The sequence below is a fragment of the Manis javanica genome, chromosome 2 (assembly GCF_040802235.1).
Source record: "Manis javanica isolate MJ-LG chromosome 2, MJ_LKY, whole genome shotgun sequence".
NCBI classification, from domain to species: domain Eukaryota; kingdom Metazoa; phylum Chordata; class Mammalia; order Pholidota; family Manidae; genus Manis; species Manis javanica.
In genome coordinates this window covers 29,646,446-29,657,352 of record NC_133157.1, presented here as the reverse complement: position 1 = coordinate 29,657,352, position 10,907 = coordinate 29,646,446, and positions in this window count along the sequence as shown.

Sequence of the window (10,907 nt, the reverse complement as noted above, 5' to 3'; positions counted from 1 at the left end):
TCTTCCTGAGGGTTACAAGGGTCTTAGGTTGTCACAGGTTTGAGTATACATGGTTAAGTTAAGGCTGGGTGACACAGAAGATGTAGTAGCCCTGGAGAATGATTGCTACATGTATGGGTTGATTACCTGGGTTTTGATCCCCTTTCCTTTTTTAAGTTCCTGCCAATATCTCCGCTGCCTTAGGAGAGAACTAAGGGAGAGTCTTACATTTCACAATCATGAAACCTACAGGGTAGAGATTCTCCATGTTGAAAGGCATCTTCTGCAAAGACAAAATCATAATCACCTGAATTATAACAGATGTGAGGATCTATACAGTCAGTATGGAATTTACAGCCTTGAGTAATTATCATTGGCATGGTCACTAAAGTAAATAGAATCCCCCAATCAATTCTCACATGAGCTCACATGAGAGTGACTTAACATTCTTTCGGTCATTCTCAAAGCAATGGAATGAGGAATATGAAGACCTGATCCTTCAGTGGACTTTGTTTAGTGTCCATTATTTCAGGAGAAAAATAATAATCCAACAACAGCAAAAGTATAATAGGAAAGCATTGTCCACATGACCACCGATTATCTACTTCATTCATCGGCAGACATTTGACAGCCTTCTACGTGATTGGCAGTGTTCTGTGATATGAAAAAAACTACGGCTCAGCATAAAACTTGTGACTTAAATTTTGATTCAACAACTAGTCGACTGCCTGTTGTAAAGCAGCTGCGGTGCTCTCCAGGACACCAGCACAGATCTGATGACACTACCTGTAGAGCTTCCAGCTACTGGGGAATCCCTCTGCTTGTGAAACCCAGATCAGCTGCAGCTCTGAGTTCGGAGAGTCTCTGAGTCTTTTGTAAACTGTAACTAAAGTAAGGTCAGTGGTGGACCTGAGGCAACAGAGCTGACTGCATTGCATCAGGGCCCCTTGGGCTAGGAGGAACCTTTGCGACGTGACAAGTTCCACGTGGTACTGAAAGTGAGTATTGCATAGTCTGTCTAGCTTATTCCACATTTTATACCTGAATCAAACACTTGGCCTAGCTTGTGGTTGCTGCATGTATTTATAACATATATTTCTTGAATAAAGGAATTCAATGCTAAGCATGTTTGGTGGTAAGGACTGAACAGAAAGAAGAAAGATCAGTTTCTTCTGATCTTGATATTTAACAAACAAACCCAGATAAGTTTGTTTGTTAAATATTACAGTTAGCAAGTTTCTTTTGCACTCTAGAGAATCTCACATCTTTAGTAAGTATTGTGAAACCTCAGGAGAAGAATTTGACATAGCAGTTTCCAAGGTTTTTTTTTTAGTGTAAACCCTTTGTTCTCAAACTACTGGTTAGCATCTCTCTACAGTACTTGGGCTAATGCATTTAGAAATCTGTATGATATAATCAGCAAAAAAAAGTGCGTAAACTGTATTTTTTAAAAAATTTATTTATTTTTGTGTTTTTGAAGAACATTATGTTTACTAGGCTCTCCCCTACCCCAAGTCCCCCCCACAAACCCCATTACAGTCACTGTCCATCAGCATAGCAAGACGCTGTAGAATCACTACTTGTCTTCTCTGTGTTGCAAAGCCCTCCCCTTTCCCCCACCCCCAACATTATACATGCTAATCATAATACCCCCTTTCTTCTTCCCTGCCCTTATCCCTCCCTACCCTCCCATTCTCCCCAGTCTCTTTCCCTTTGGTAACTGTTAGTCCATTCTTGGGTTCTGTGATTCTGCTGCTGTTTTGTTCCTTCAGTTTTTCTTTTGTTCTTATACTCCACAGATGAGTGAAATCATTTGGTATTTGTCTTTCTCCGCTTGGCTTATTTCACTGAGCATAATACCCTCTAGCTTCATCCATGTTGTTGCAAATGGTAGGATTTGTTTTCTTCTTATGGCTGAATAATATTCCATTGTGTATATGTACCACATCTTCTTTATCCATTCATCTACTGATGGACACTTAGGTTGCTTCCATTTCTTGGCTATTGTAAATAGTGCTGCGATAAACATAGGGGTGCATCTGTCTGTTTCAAACTGGAGTGCTGCATCCTTAGGGTAAATTCCTAGAAGTGGAATTCCTGGGTCAAATGGTAAGTCTATTTTGAGCATTTTGAGGAATCTCCATATTGCTTTCCACAATGGTTGAACAGATTTGCATTCCCACCAGCAGTGTAGGAGGGTTCCCCTTTCTCCATATCCTTGCCAACATTTGTTGTTGTTTGTCTTTTGGATGGTGGCCATCCTTACTGGTGTGACGTGATATCTCATTGTGGTTTTAATTTGTATTTCTCTGATAACTAGCGATGTGGAGCATCTTTTCATGTGTCTGTGGCCATCTGAATTTCTCCTTTGGAGAAGTGTCTGTTCAGCTCCTCTGCCCATTTTTTAATTGGATTATTTGCTTTTTGTTTGTTGAGGTGCATGGGCTCTTTATATATTTTGGATGTCAAGCCTTTATCGGATCTGTCATTTACGACTATATTCTCCCATACTGTAGGGTATCTTTTTGTTCTATTGATGGTGTCCTTTGCTGTACAGAAGCCTTTCAGCTTTATATAGTCCCACTTGTTCATTTTTGCTTTTGTTTTCCTTGCCCGGGAGATATATTCTTGAAGAAGTAGCTAATGTTCACATCCAAGAGATTTTTGCCTATGTTTTTTTCTAAGAGTTTTATGGTTTCATGACTTAGATACAGGTCTTCGATCCATTTTGAATTTACTTTTGTGTATGGGGTTAGACAGTGATCCAGTTTCATTCTCTTACATGTAGCTGTCCAGTTCTGCCGGCACCATCTGTTGAAGAGACTCTCATTTCCCCATTGTATGTCCATGGCTCCTTTATCGAATATTAATTGACCATATATGTTTGGGTTAATGTCTGGAGCCTCTAATCTGTTCCACTGGTCTGTGGCTCTGTTCTTGTGCCAGTACCAAATTGTCTTGATTGCTATGGCTTTGTAGTAGAGCTTGAAGTTGGGAAGTGAGATCCCCGCCACTTTATTCTTTCTCAGGATTGCTTTGGCTATTTGGGGTCTTTGGTGTTTCCATATGAATTTTTGAACTATTTATTCCAGTTCATTGAAGAATGTTGTTGGTAATTTGATAGGGATTGCATCAAATCTGTATATTGCTTTGGGCGGGATGGCCATTTTGACGATATTAATTCTTTCTAGCCACGAGCATGGGATGAGTTTCCACTTGTTAGCGTCCTCTTTAACTTCTCTTAAGAATGTCTTATAGTTTTCAGGGTATAGGTCTTTCACTTCCTTGGTTAGGTTTATTCCTAGGTATTTTATTCTTTTTGATGCAATTGTGAATGGAATTGTTTTCCTGATTTCTCTTTCTATTGGCTCATTGTTAGTGTATAGGAAAGCCACAGATTTCTGTGTGTTAATTTTGTATCCTGCAACTTTGCTGTATTCCGATATCAGTTCTCTGGTAGTTTTGGAGTGGAGTCTTTAGGGTTTTTTTATGTACAATATCATGTCATCAGCAAATAGTGACAGTTTAACTTTTTGTTTACCAATCTGGATTCTTTGTATTTCTTTGTTTTGTCTGATTGCCATGGCTAGGACCTCCAGTACTATGTTAAATAACAGTGGGGAGAGTGGGCATCCCTGTCTTGTTCTCGATCTCAGAGGAAAAGCTTTCAGCTTCTTGCTGTTCAGTATGATGTTGGCTGTGGCTTTATCATATATGGCCTTTATTATGTTGAGGAACTTGCCTTCTATACCCATTTTGCTGAGAATTTTTATCATGAATGGATGTTGAATTTTGTCAAATGCTTTTTCAGCATCTATGGAGATGATCATGTGTTTTTTGTCTTTCTTTTTGTTGATGTGGTGGATGATGTTGATGGATTTTCGAATGTTGTAGCATCCTTGCATCCCTCGGATGAATGTCTTGTGCATGTCTTGGTCATGGTGTATGATCCTTTTGATGTATTTTTGAATTCGGTTTGCTAATATTTTATTGAGTATTTTTGCATCTACATTCATCAGGGATATTGGTCTGTAGTTTTCTTTTTTGGTGGGGTCTTTGCCTGGTTTTGGTATTAGGGTGATGTTGGCTTCATAGAATGAGTTTGGGAGTATTCCCTCATCTTCTATTTATTGGAAAACTTTAAGGAGAATGGGTATTAGATCTTCTCTGTATGTCTGATAAAATTCCGAGTTAAATCCATCTGGTCCAGGGGTTTTTTTCTTGGGTAGTTTTTTGATTACCACTTCGATTTCTTTGCTGGTAATTGGTTTGTTTAGATTTTGTGTTTCTTCCTTGGTGAGTCTTGGAAGGTTATATTTTTCTAGGAAGTTGTCCATTTCTTCTAGGTTTTCCAGCTTCTTAGCATATAGGTTTTCATAGTAGTCTCTAATAATTCTTTGTATTTCTGTTGGGTCCATTGTGATGTTTCATTTCTTATTTCTGATTCTGTTGATGTGTGTTGATTCTCTTTTTCTCTCAGTAAGTCTGGCTAGAGGCTTATCTATTTTGTTTATTTTCTCAAAGAACCAGCTCTTGGTTTCATTGATTTTTTTCATTGTTTTATTCTTCTCAATTTTGTTTATTTCTTCTCTGATCTTTATTATGTCTCTCCTTCTGCTGACTTTTGGCCTCATTTGTTCTTCTTTTTCCAATTTTGATAACTGTGACGTTAGACTATTCATTTGGGTTTGTTCTTCCTTCTTTAAATATGCCTGGATTGCTATATACTTTCCTCTTAAGACTGCTTTTGCTGCGTCCCACAGAAGTTGGGGCTTTGTGTTGTTGTTGTCATTTATTTCCATATATTGCTGGATCTCCATTTTAATTTGGTCATTGATCCATTGACTAGAAGTGTGTTGTTAAGCCTCCATGTGTTTGTGAGCCTTTTTGCTTTCTTGGTACAATTTATTTCTAGTTTTATACCTTTGTGGTCTGAAAAGTTGGTTGGTAGGATTTCAATCTTTTTGAATTTACTGAGGCTCTTTTTGTGGCCTAGTATGTGTTCTATTCTGAAGAATGTTCCATGTGCACTTGAGAAGAACGTGTATCCTGTTGCTTTTGGGTGTAGAGTTCTATAGATGTCTATTAGGTCCATCTGTTCTAATGTGTTGTTCAGTGCCTCTGTGTCCTTACTTATTTTCTGTCTGGTTGATCTATCCTTTGTAGTGAATGGTGTGTTGAGGTGTCCTAAAATGAATGCATTGCATTCTATTTCCTCCTTTTTTCTGTTAGTATTTGTTTCACTTATGCTGGTGTTCCTGTGTTGGGTGCATATATATTTATAATGGTTATATCCTCTTGTTGGACTAAGCCCTTTATCATTATGTAATGTCCTTCTTTATCTCTTTTTACTTTCTTTGTTTTGAAGTCTATTTTGTCTGATACTAGTACTGCAACACCTGTTTTTTTCTCCCTATTGTTTGCATGAAATATCTTCTTCCATCCCTTGACTTTTAGTCTGTGCATGTCTTTGGGTTTGAGGTGAGTCTTTTGTAAGCAGCATATAGATGGGTCTTGTTTTTTTATCCATTCAGTGACTCTATGTCTTTTGATTGGTGCATTCAGTCCATTTACATTTAGGGTGATTATCGATAGGTATGTACTTATTGCCATTTCAGGCTTTAGATTCGTGGTTACCAAAGTTCCAGGTTACTTTCCTTACTATCTAAGAGTCTAACTTAACTCACTTAATATGCTGTTACAAACACAATCTAAAGGTTCTCTTCTATTTCTTCTCCTTTTTCTTCCTCCTTCATTCTTTATATATTAGGTATCAGATTCTATACTTTTTCTCTATCCCTTGATTGGCTTTGGGGATAGTCAATTTAATTTTGCCTTTGCCTCACAATCAGCTGCTCCACCCTCCCTAACATAATTTTCCTACCTCTGGTGACAGCTATCCACTCCTAGGAACACTTCCATCTATAGCAGTCCCTCCAAAATAGACTGCAGAGATGGTTTGTGGGAGGTAAACTCAGCTTTTGCTTATCTGGAAATTGTTTAATCCCTCCTTCAAATTTAAATGATAATCTCGCCGGATAAAGTAATCTTGGTTCTAGGCCCTTCTGCTTCATGGCATTAAATACATCATGCCACTCCCTTCTGGCCTGTAAGGTTTCTACTGAGAAGTCTGTTGTTAGTCTGATGGGCTTTCCTTTGTATGTGATCTTATTTCTGCCTCTGGCTGCTTTTAGCAGTCTGTCCTTATCCTTGATCTTTCCCATTTTAATTAGTATGTGTCTTGGTGTTGTCTTCCTTGGGTCCCTTGTGTAGGGGGATCTGTGGATCTCCATGGCCTGAGAGACAATCTCCTTCCCCAGATTGGGGATGTTTTCAGCAACTACCTCCTCAAAGATACTTTCTATCTCTTTTTCTCTCTCTTCTTCTTCTGGTATCCCTATAATGCAAATATTGTTCTGCTTGGATTGGTCACACAGTTCTCTCAATATTCTTTCATTTTTAGAGATCTTTTTTTCTCTCTGTGCCTCAGCTTCTTTGTATTCCTCTTCTCTAGTTTCTATTTCATTTATTGTCTCCTCCACCATATACAACCTGCTTTTAATACCCTCCATTGTGTTCTTTAATGATTGGATCTCTGACCTGAATTCATTCCTGAGTTCTTGGATGTCTTTCCATACCTCCATTAGGATGTTGATTATTTTTATTTTGAACTCCCTTTCAGGAAGAGTCACGAGGTCCATATCATTTAAATCTTTCTCAGGAGTTGTATTAACAATTTTACTCTGGACAAGGTTCCTTTGGTGTTTCATGTTTGTATATGGCACCCTCTAGTGTCCAGAAGCTCTATTCTGGAGCTGCTGAGCCCTGGAAGCAATGTCGGGGGTCGCAGGGGAGCGGTACTGGTGCCTGGGGGTAGGAAAGAGCTATTCCCCACCTCCTAGCTGCTGTGCCTGTCTCCACTGCCTGAGCCAATGGGCCGGTCACACAGGTATAAGTTTTTGTCCCAGAGCAGCCAGATATGGATCCCTGCTTTCCACAAGCAGCCGGAATCCCTGTCTCCCCAGGAACTCTGCCTGTTTTAACTTTCCATGTGAGTCTCATGAAAGCACCATGAAATGTAGGTTTGTGCTCCCAGAACAGATCTCCGGAGCTAGGTGTTCAGCAGTCCCAAGCCTTCCACTCCCTCCCTGCTCCATTTCTCTTCCTCCCGCCAGTGAGTTGGGGTGGGGGAGTGGCTCAGGTCCCACGGAGCCACAGTTCTGGTACGTTACCCCGTTCGCTGAGGTCTGCTCTTTTCTCCAGGTGTGTGCAGTCTGACGCTGTCCTCTTTCCTGTTGCTCTCTCAGGATTAGTTGCACCAATTAAATTTTCTAATTGTATCCAGTTTTAGGAGGAAGCCTCTGTCTCTCCTCTCACACCACCATCTTTAATCCATCCTTAAACTAAATTTTGTTTCCTACTTTTAGAGGTACTCTGTGTATATGTGTGTGTGTTGGGCCTCCATCACAATAAAGTACATAAAATTCTCTAAAAATTTTAATATATCTGTAACATCTATAAACTGTTCTGATAATGATAGGAGTAGTCTATTTTTCTGTCAGCTCTGAAGTAACATAAGTTCTGATCCTTAAGCTGCCAAACATTTGCAAAAGCATTAAATAATTCTGAAGCACATGATGGGTTCTGGTGTGCATCTACATATGAAACACTAGATTGTTAAATTAAGATTACTGAGTCCCATCTCACCTACAGAGTGTCTGGAGACACACTTAGGGAGGCCTAGGAATCTGCATTTAAAACTATCCAAAGTTGTTCAAAAGCAGTTAGGTCAATGGACTACTGTCTGAATAATACTCATGTAAGTAACATCACAATGTATCTTTACACTGGTCAAATGTATTGTGTATCCAGCTTTCCTGATCCAGGGTGTCTCTCTTTTGCCAGTTCATATCTTTTAAGCACTTACGTTCCCTCCAGCTTTAGAAGAGAGGGTAGCATCCCAAGGTAATGATACCGAGATTTATGTCTTTATGGGACATTGGCAGCCCCTGCATAGAAAAGGGTAGGGAAAGTCTAAGTTAGACTTTGCTTTGGTACCCATTTTTACTAGTTAATGCTTATTGGTTTACGCTCCCTTAGGTCAGCAAGGACTGATCTTGTAGATTGAGTTGGAAGCTGCAGGAACAGTGAGGAGGTGAGGGATGCCATCTAAGCAAGGGACATTGGGCAAATCCCCTTTGAGGTAGGACTCCCTCTCCTGTCAATCTGAAATGGGCAGAGTAGTTGTAGAACGGGGAGGTATGGTGACTAGTGTCATAGGCTCAGTCAAGGTATTTCAGCTCTGCTGCTTAATACCCTCTTAAGTTACTTAACTTTTCTGAGCCTTAATTTTTTTCTTTTCATTGTAAAATTAAAATAACAGTAATATGCATTCCATAGGGTTATTTTTGGATTTGAATGAGATGGTTTCTGTAAAAGATATAACCCCATATCTGTATCTGGCATATAGTAAGCAGTTGATATTAGCAATTATTATCTTGAATTACAGTGGCCTTGAGCTCCTCCATTATAGTATTTACCTTCTTAATTGAATTGCATCATTTTGGTTATGTTGTCATTAAAAATAAAGTAAAACAAAGGCTATGTAATCTTATATGGTATAGGCTTTGGAGCTCAATGAATTTGGGATTGCATATCAGCTCCATCTCTCATATTTACAAGCTGTGGGAATTTAGGCAACGTTATTTAACTCATGTGAACCTGTGTAAATAGGCATGGAGTTCCTAAGGATAAACGATGGCTGTCATCATTGCCGTTAACTTTGAGTTGCTCAAGCACTTGGCAACTTAATGTCCTCAAATAATCGATTTAAGTGCACCTCCATCTTTCTGAATCTCATTTCATTACACTGAGTTCATGGGGAAGAGTCTCTGACTTTCCAAAAGGACTGAGAAAATCAGTACATGGCCTTCTCTCTTCTCTCTGCTTTGGTCAAGACTTCAAGACCTACCTTGGTCTTGACACATTGGGGCTTCTCTTCTTACCTGAGCTCTCCCTTGCCTAGGACTTAAAATCTGGTTCCTCTCCATTTCACGTGTCATGGTTGCCAGCTGTCCTCAATGATTCCCTTACTTGGATGGATCTTGGAGCTCAAACTGACCCTGAGCTCTGGAAATATTCTTCAGGCAACTCTCCAGAATGGGAGGAGCCTTTCAGGAAAGTGCTGGATGGAGTCCCTGATTCGTAAAGAAACTTGTTATGGGAACTGTGGCCATTTGGATAAGGCCAAGTAGTATAAAATTTACATGATTTTTCTCCTGTCCATTTTATACTGTAAGTTCCTTGAGACCAGGGCCCATGTCTAATCCAGTTTTGAATCCCTGAATCTCTAAAAGTCAGAGTCAATGTTTCATAGGAGTTGGGTCAAAGAGATCAAGGGATCTGCCTTGTGTATTCCATTCCCTTCAATTTCTTTTAAAAAATCTAGGGCTCCTTAAGCTCCATTATACATTTCACTGAGAAAGTCTTTTGTATTTTAATTAGTCCCAATATTTGGACTAAGAATTCAAAGTTATTTTATGTATGTAGAATAGTTAATTGGATCAGAATATATTTCCTACTTAGTAAGAGTGTGTATATTGTACAGTAAGGGAGATCTAGGAGCATTTTGGTAGCTTCAGTATATTCTCTACCATTTTTATTTTATAAAAGATTATGAAGATCTATGAAAATAAAAATGGAAAAAATACTTTTCACTTTTTCTTATAAACTCTGTACTATTAGTTTGAGAAAGTTAAAGCTTGGTCCAAATAAGGAAGTGCAATTTTGGATGACAGTGATCATGTGTAAGTATTTCCTGTAAGTCAAGTAGTATGTCACATAGAGATACGTGTTTGTGATACTACTGATGGAAAATGAGAATATTTGTGTTACTTAAAAGGAAAGAAAATTAGGAGACATTTCTTACTAACCTCATCATTGTCTCTTCATATTCAAAGAAACTAATCACAGGATAATTTAGGAATATTTACATAAAATTTTAAATAACTGTATTATATTACAATATCCTTCTCAAACAACACACTTCCACACCTGCGATTTCCTTAATCAAAGAAGATTTCTTTTTCATTCTCATAGATGGGAGCATCACTTGGATGCAGAGGTTTAACTCCTGATAAACTAGGCATTTGAAGACAGAGCTTACTTACAAGCTGTTTGCTTCATGATTCCAAAGGTGGGATGCGCCAGGGCCTCTAGATAGTCACTGAGGATTGGGAACTTGTGTGGTTTCCTGGTGTGTCTTCAGAACAGGAAAAACTCTTACAATGATAGTTGTCAGAATGGAGGTGATTAAAGTAACTTAATATTAAATTCCAGTTTAGGAGGGAGCTCATCTTTCTTTCACTCTTTTTGTCTTGTATATATTTCTAATTCTTCTCTGTTTTAGAAAGACATCATTGCCATCATCCTTAAACTCATTAAACATAGAACTTCTCATTTGCTGGATTTCTACAGTAGTTCACCCTCAACTTTTGTTCTGCTTTTCTTTACTGGTGACTGTAATAATAAACTGTAAAGTGATAGTTATCACTTATTCCATATTTATTCTGTTCCACACATGGTGTTGAGTAACACATACATATTTTTCGCATTACAATCACCTCTGTCATCACTGTTCTAAATGTAGGTAATTACTAACTACATTGTAACTCTGAAGAGTCTAAGTCCTTGTTTTTGATTTGGAAGTTTTATGTTTCGTCACAGGCTTTTTCTGCCTTGTGATTACTGCATTTTAGTGGTGATTGCTTAAGACTCCAGCTATGCTGCAGTCAGTCCTCAGAGAGTCTTGGCTGGCACTTGCTACCTAAAATTTTCCTTCTCCTGTTTTTTTCCAGGAGCAGAATATCTTTCTGGAGATTGTTCAAATTTGACTTCTACTATCTTTCATCCTTTTAATATTATTGGTG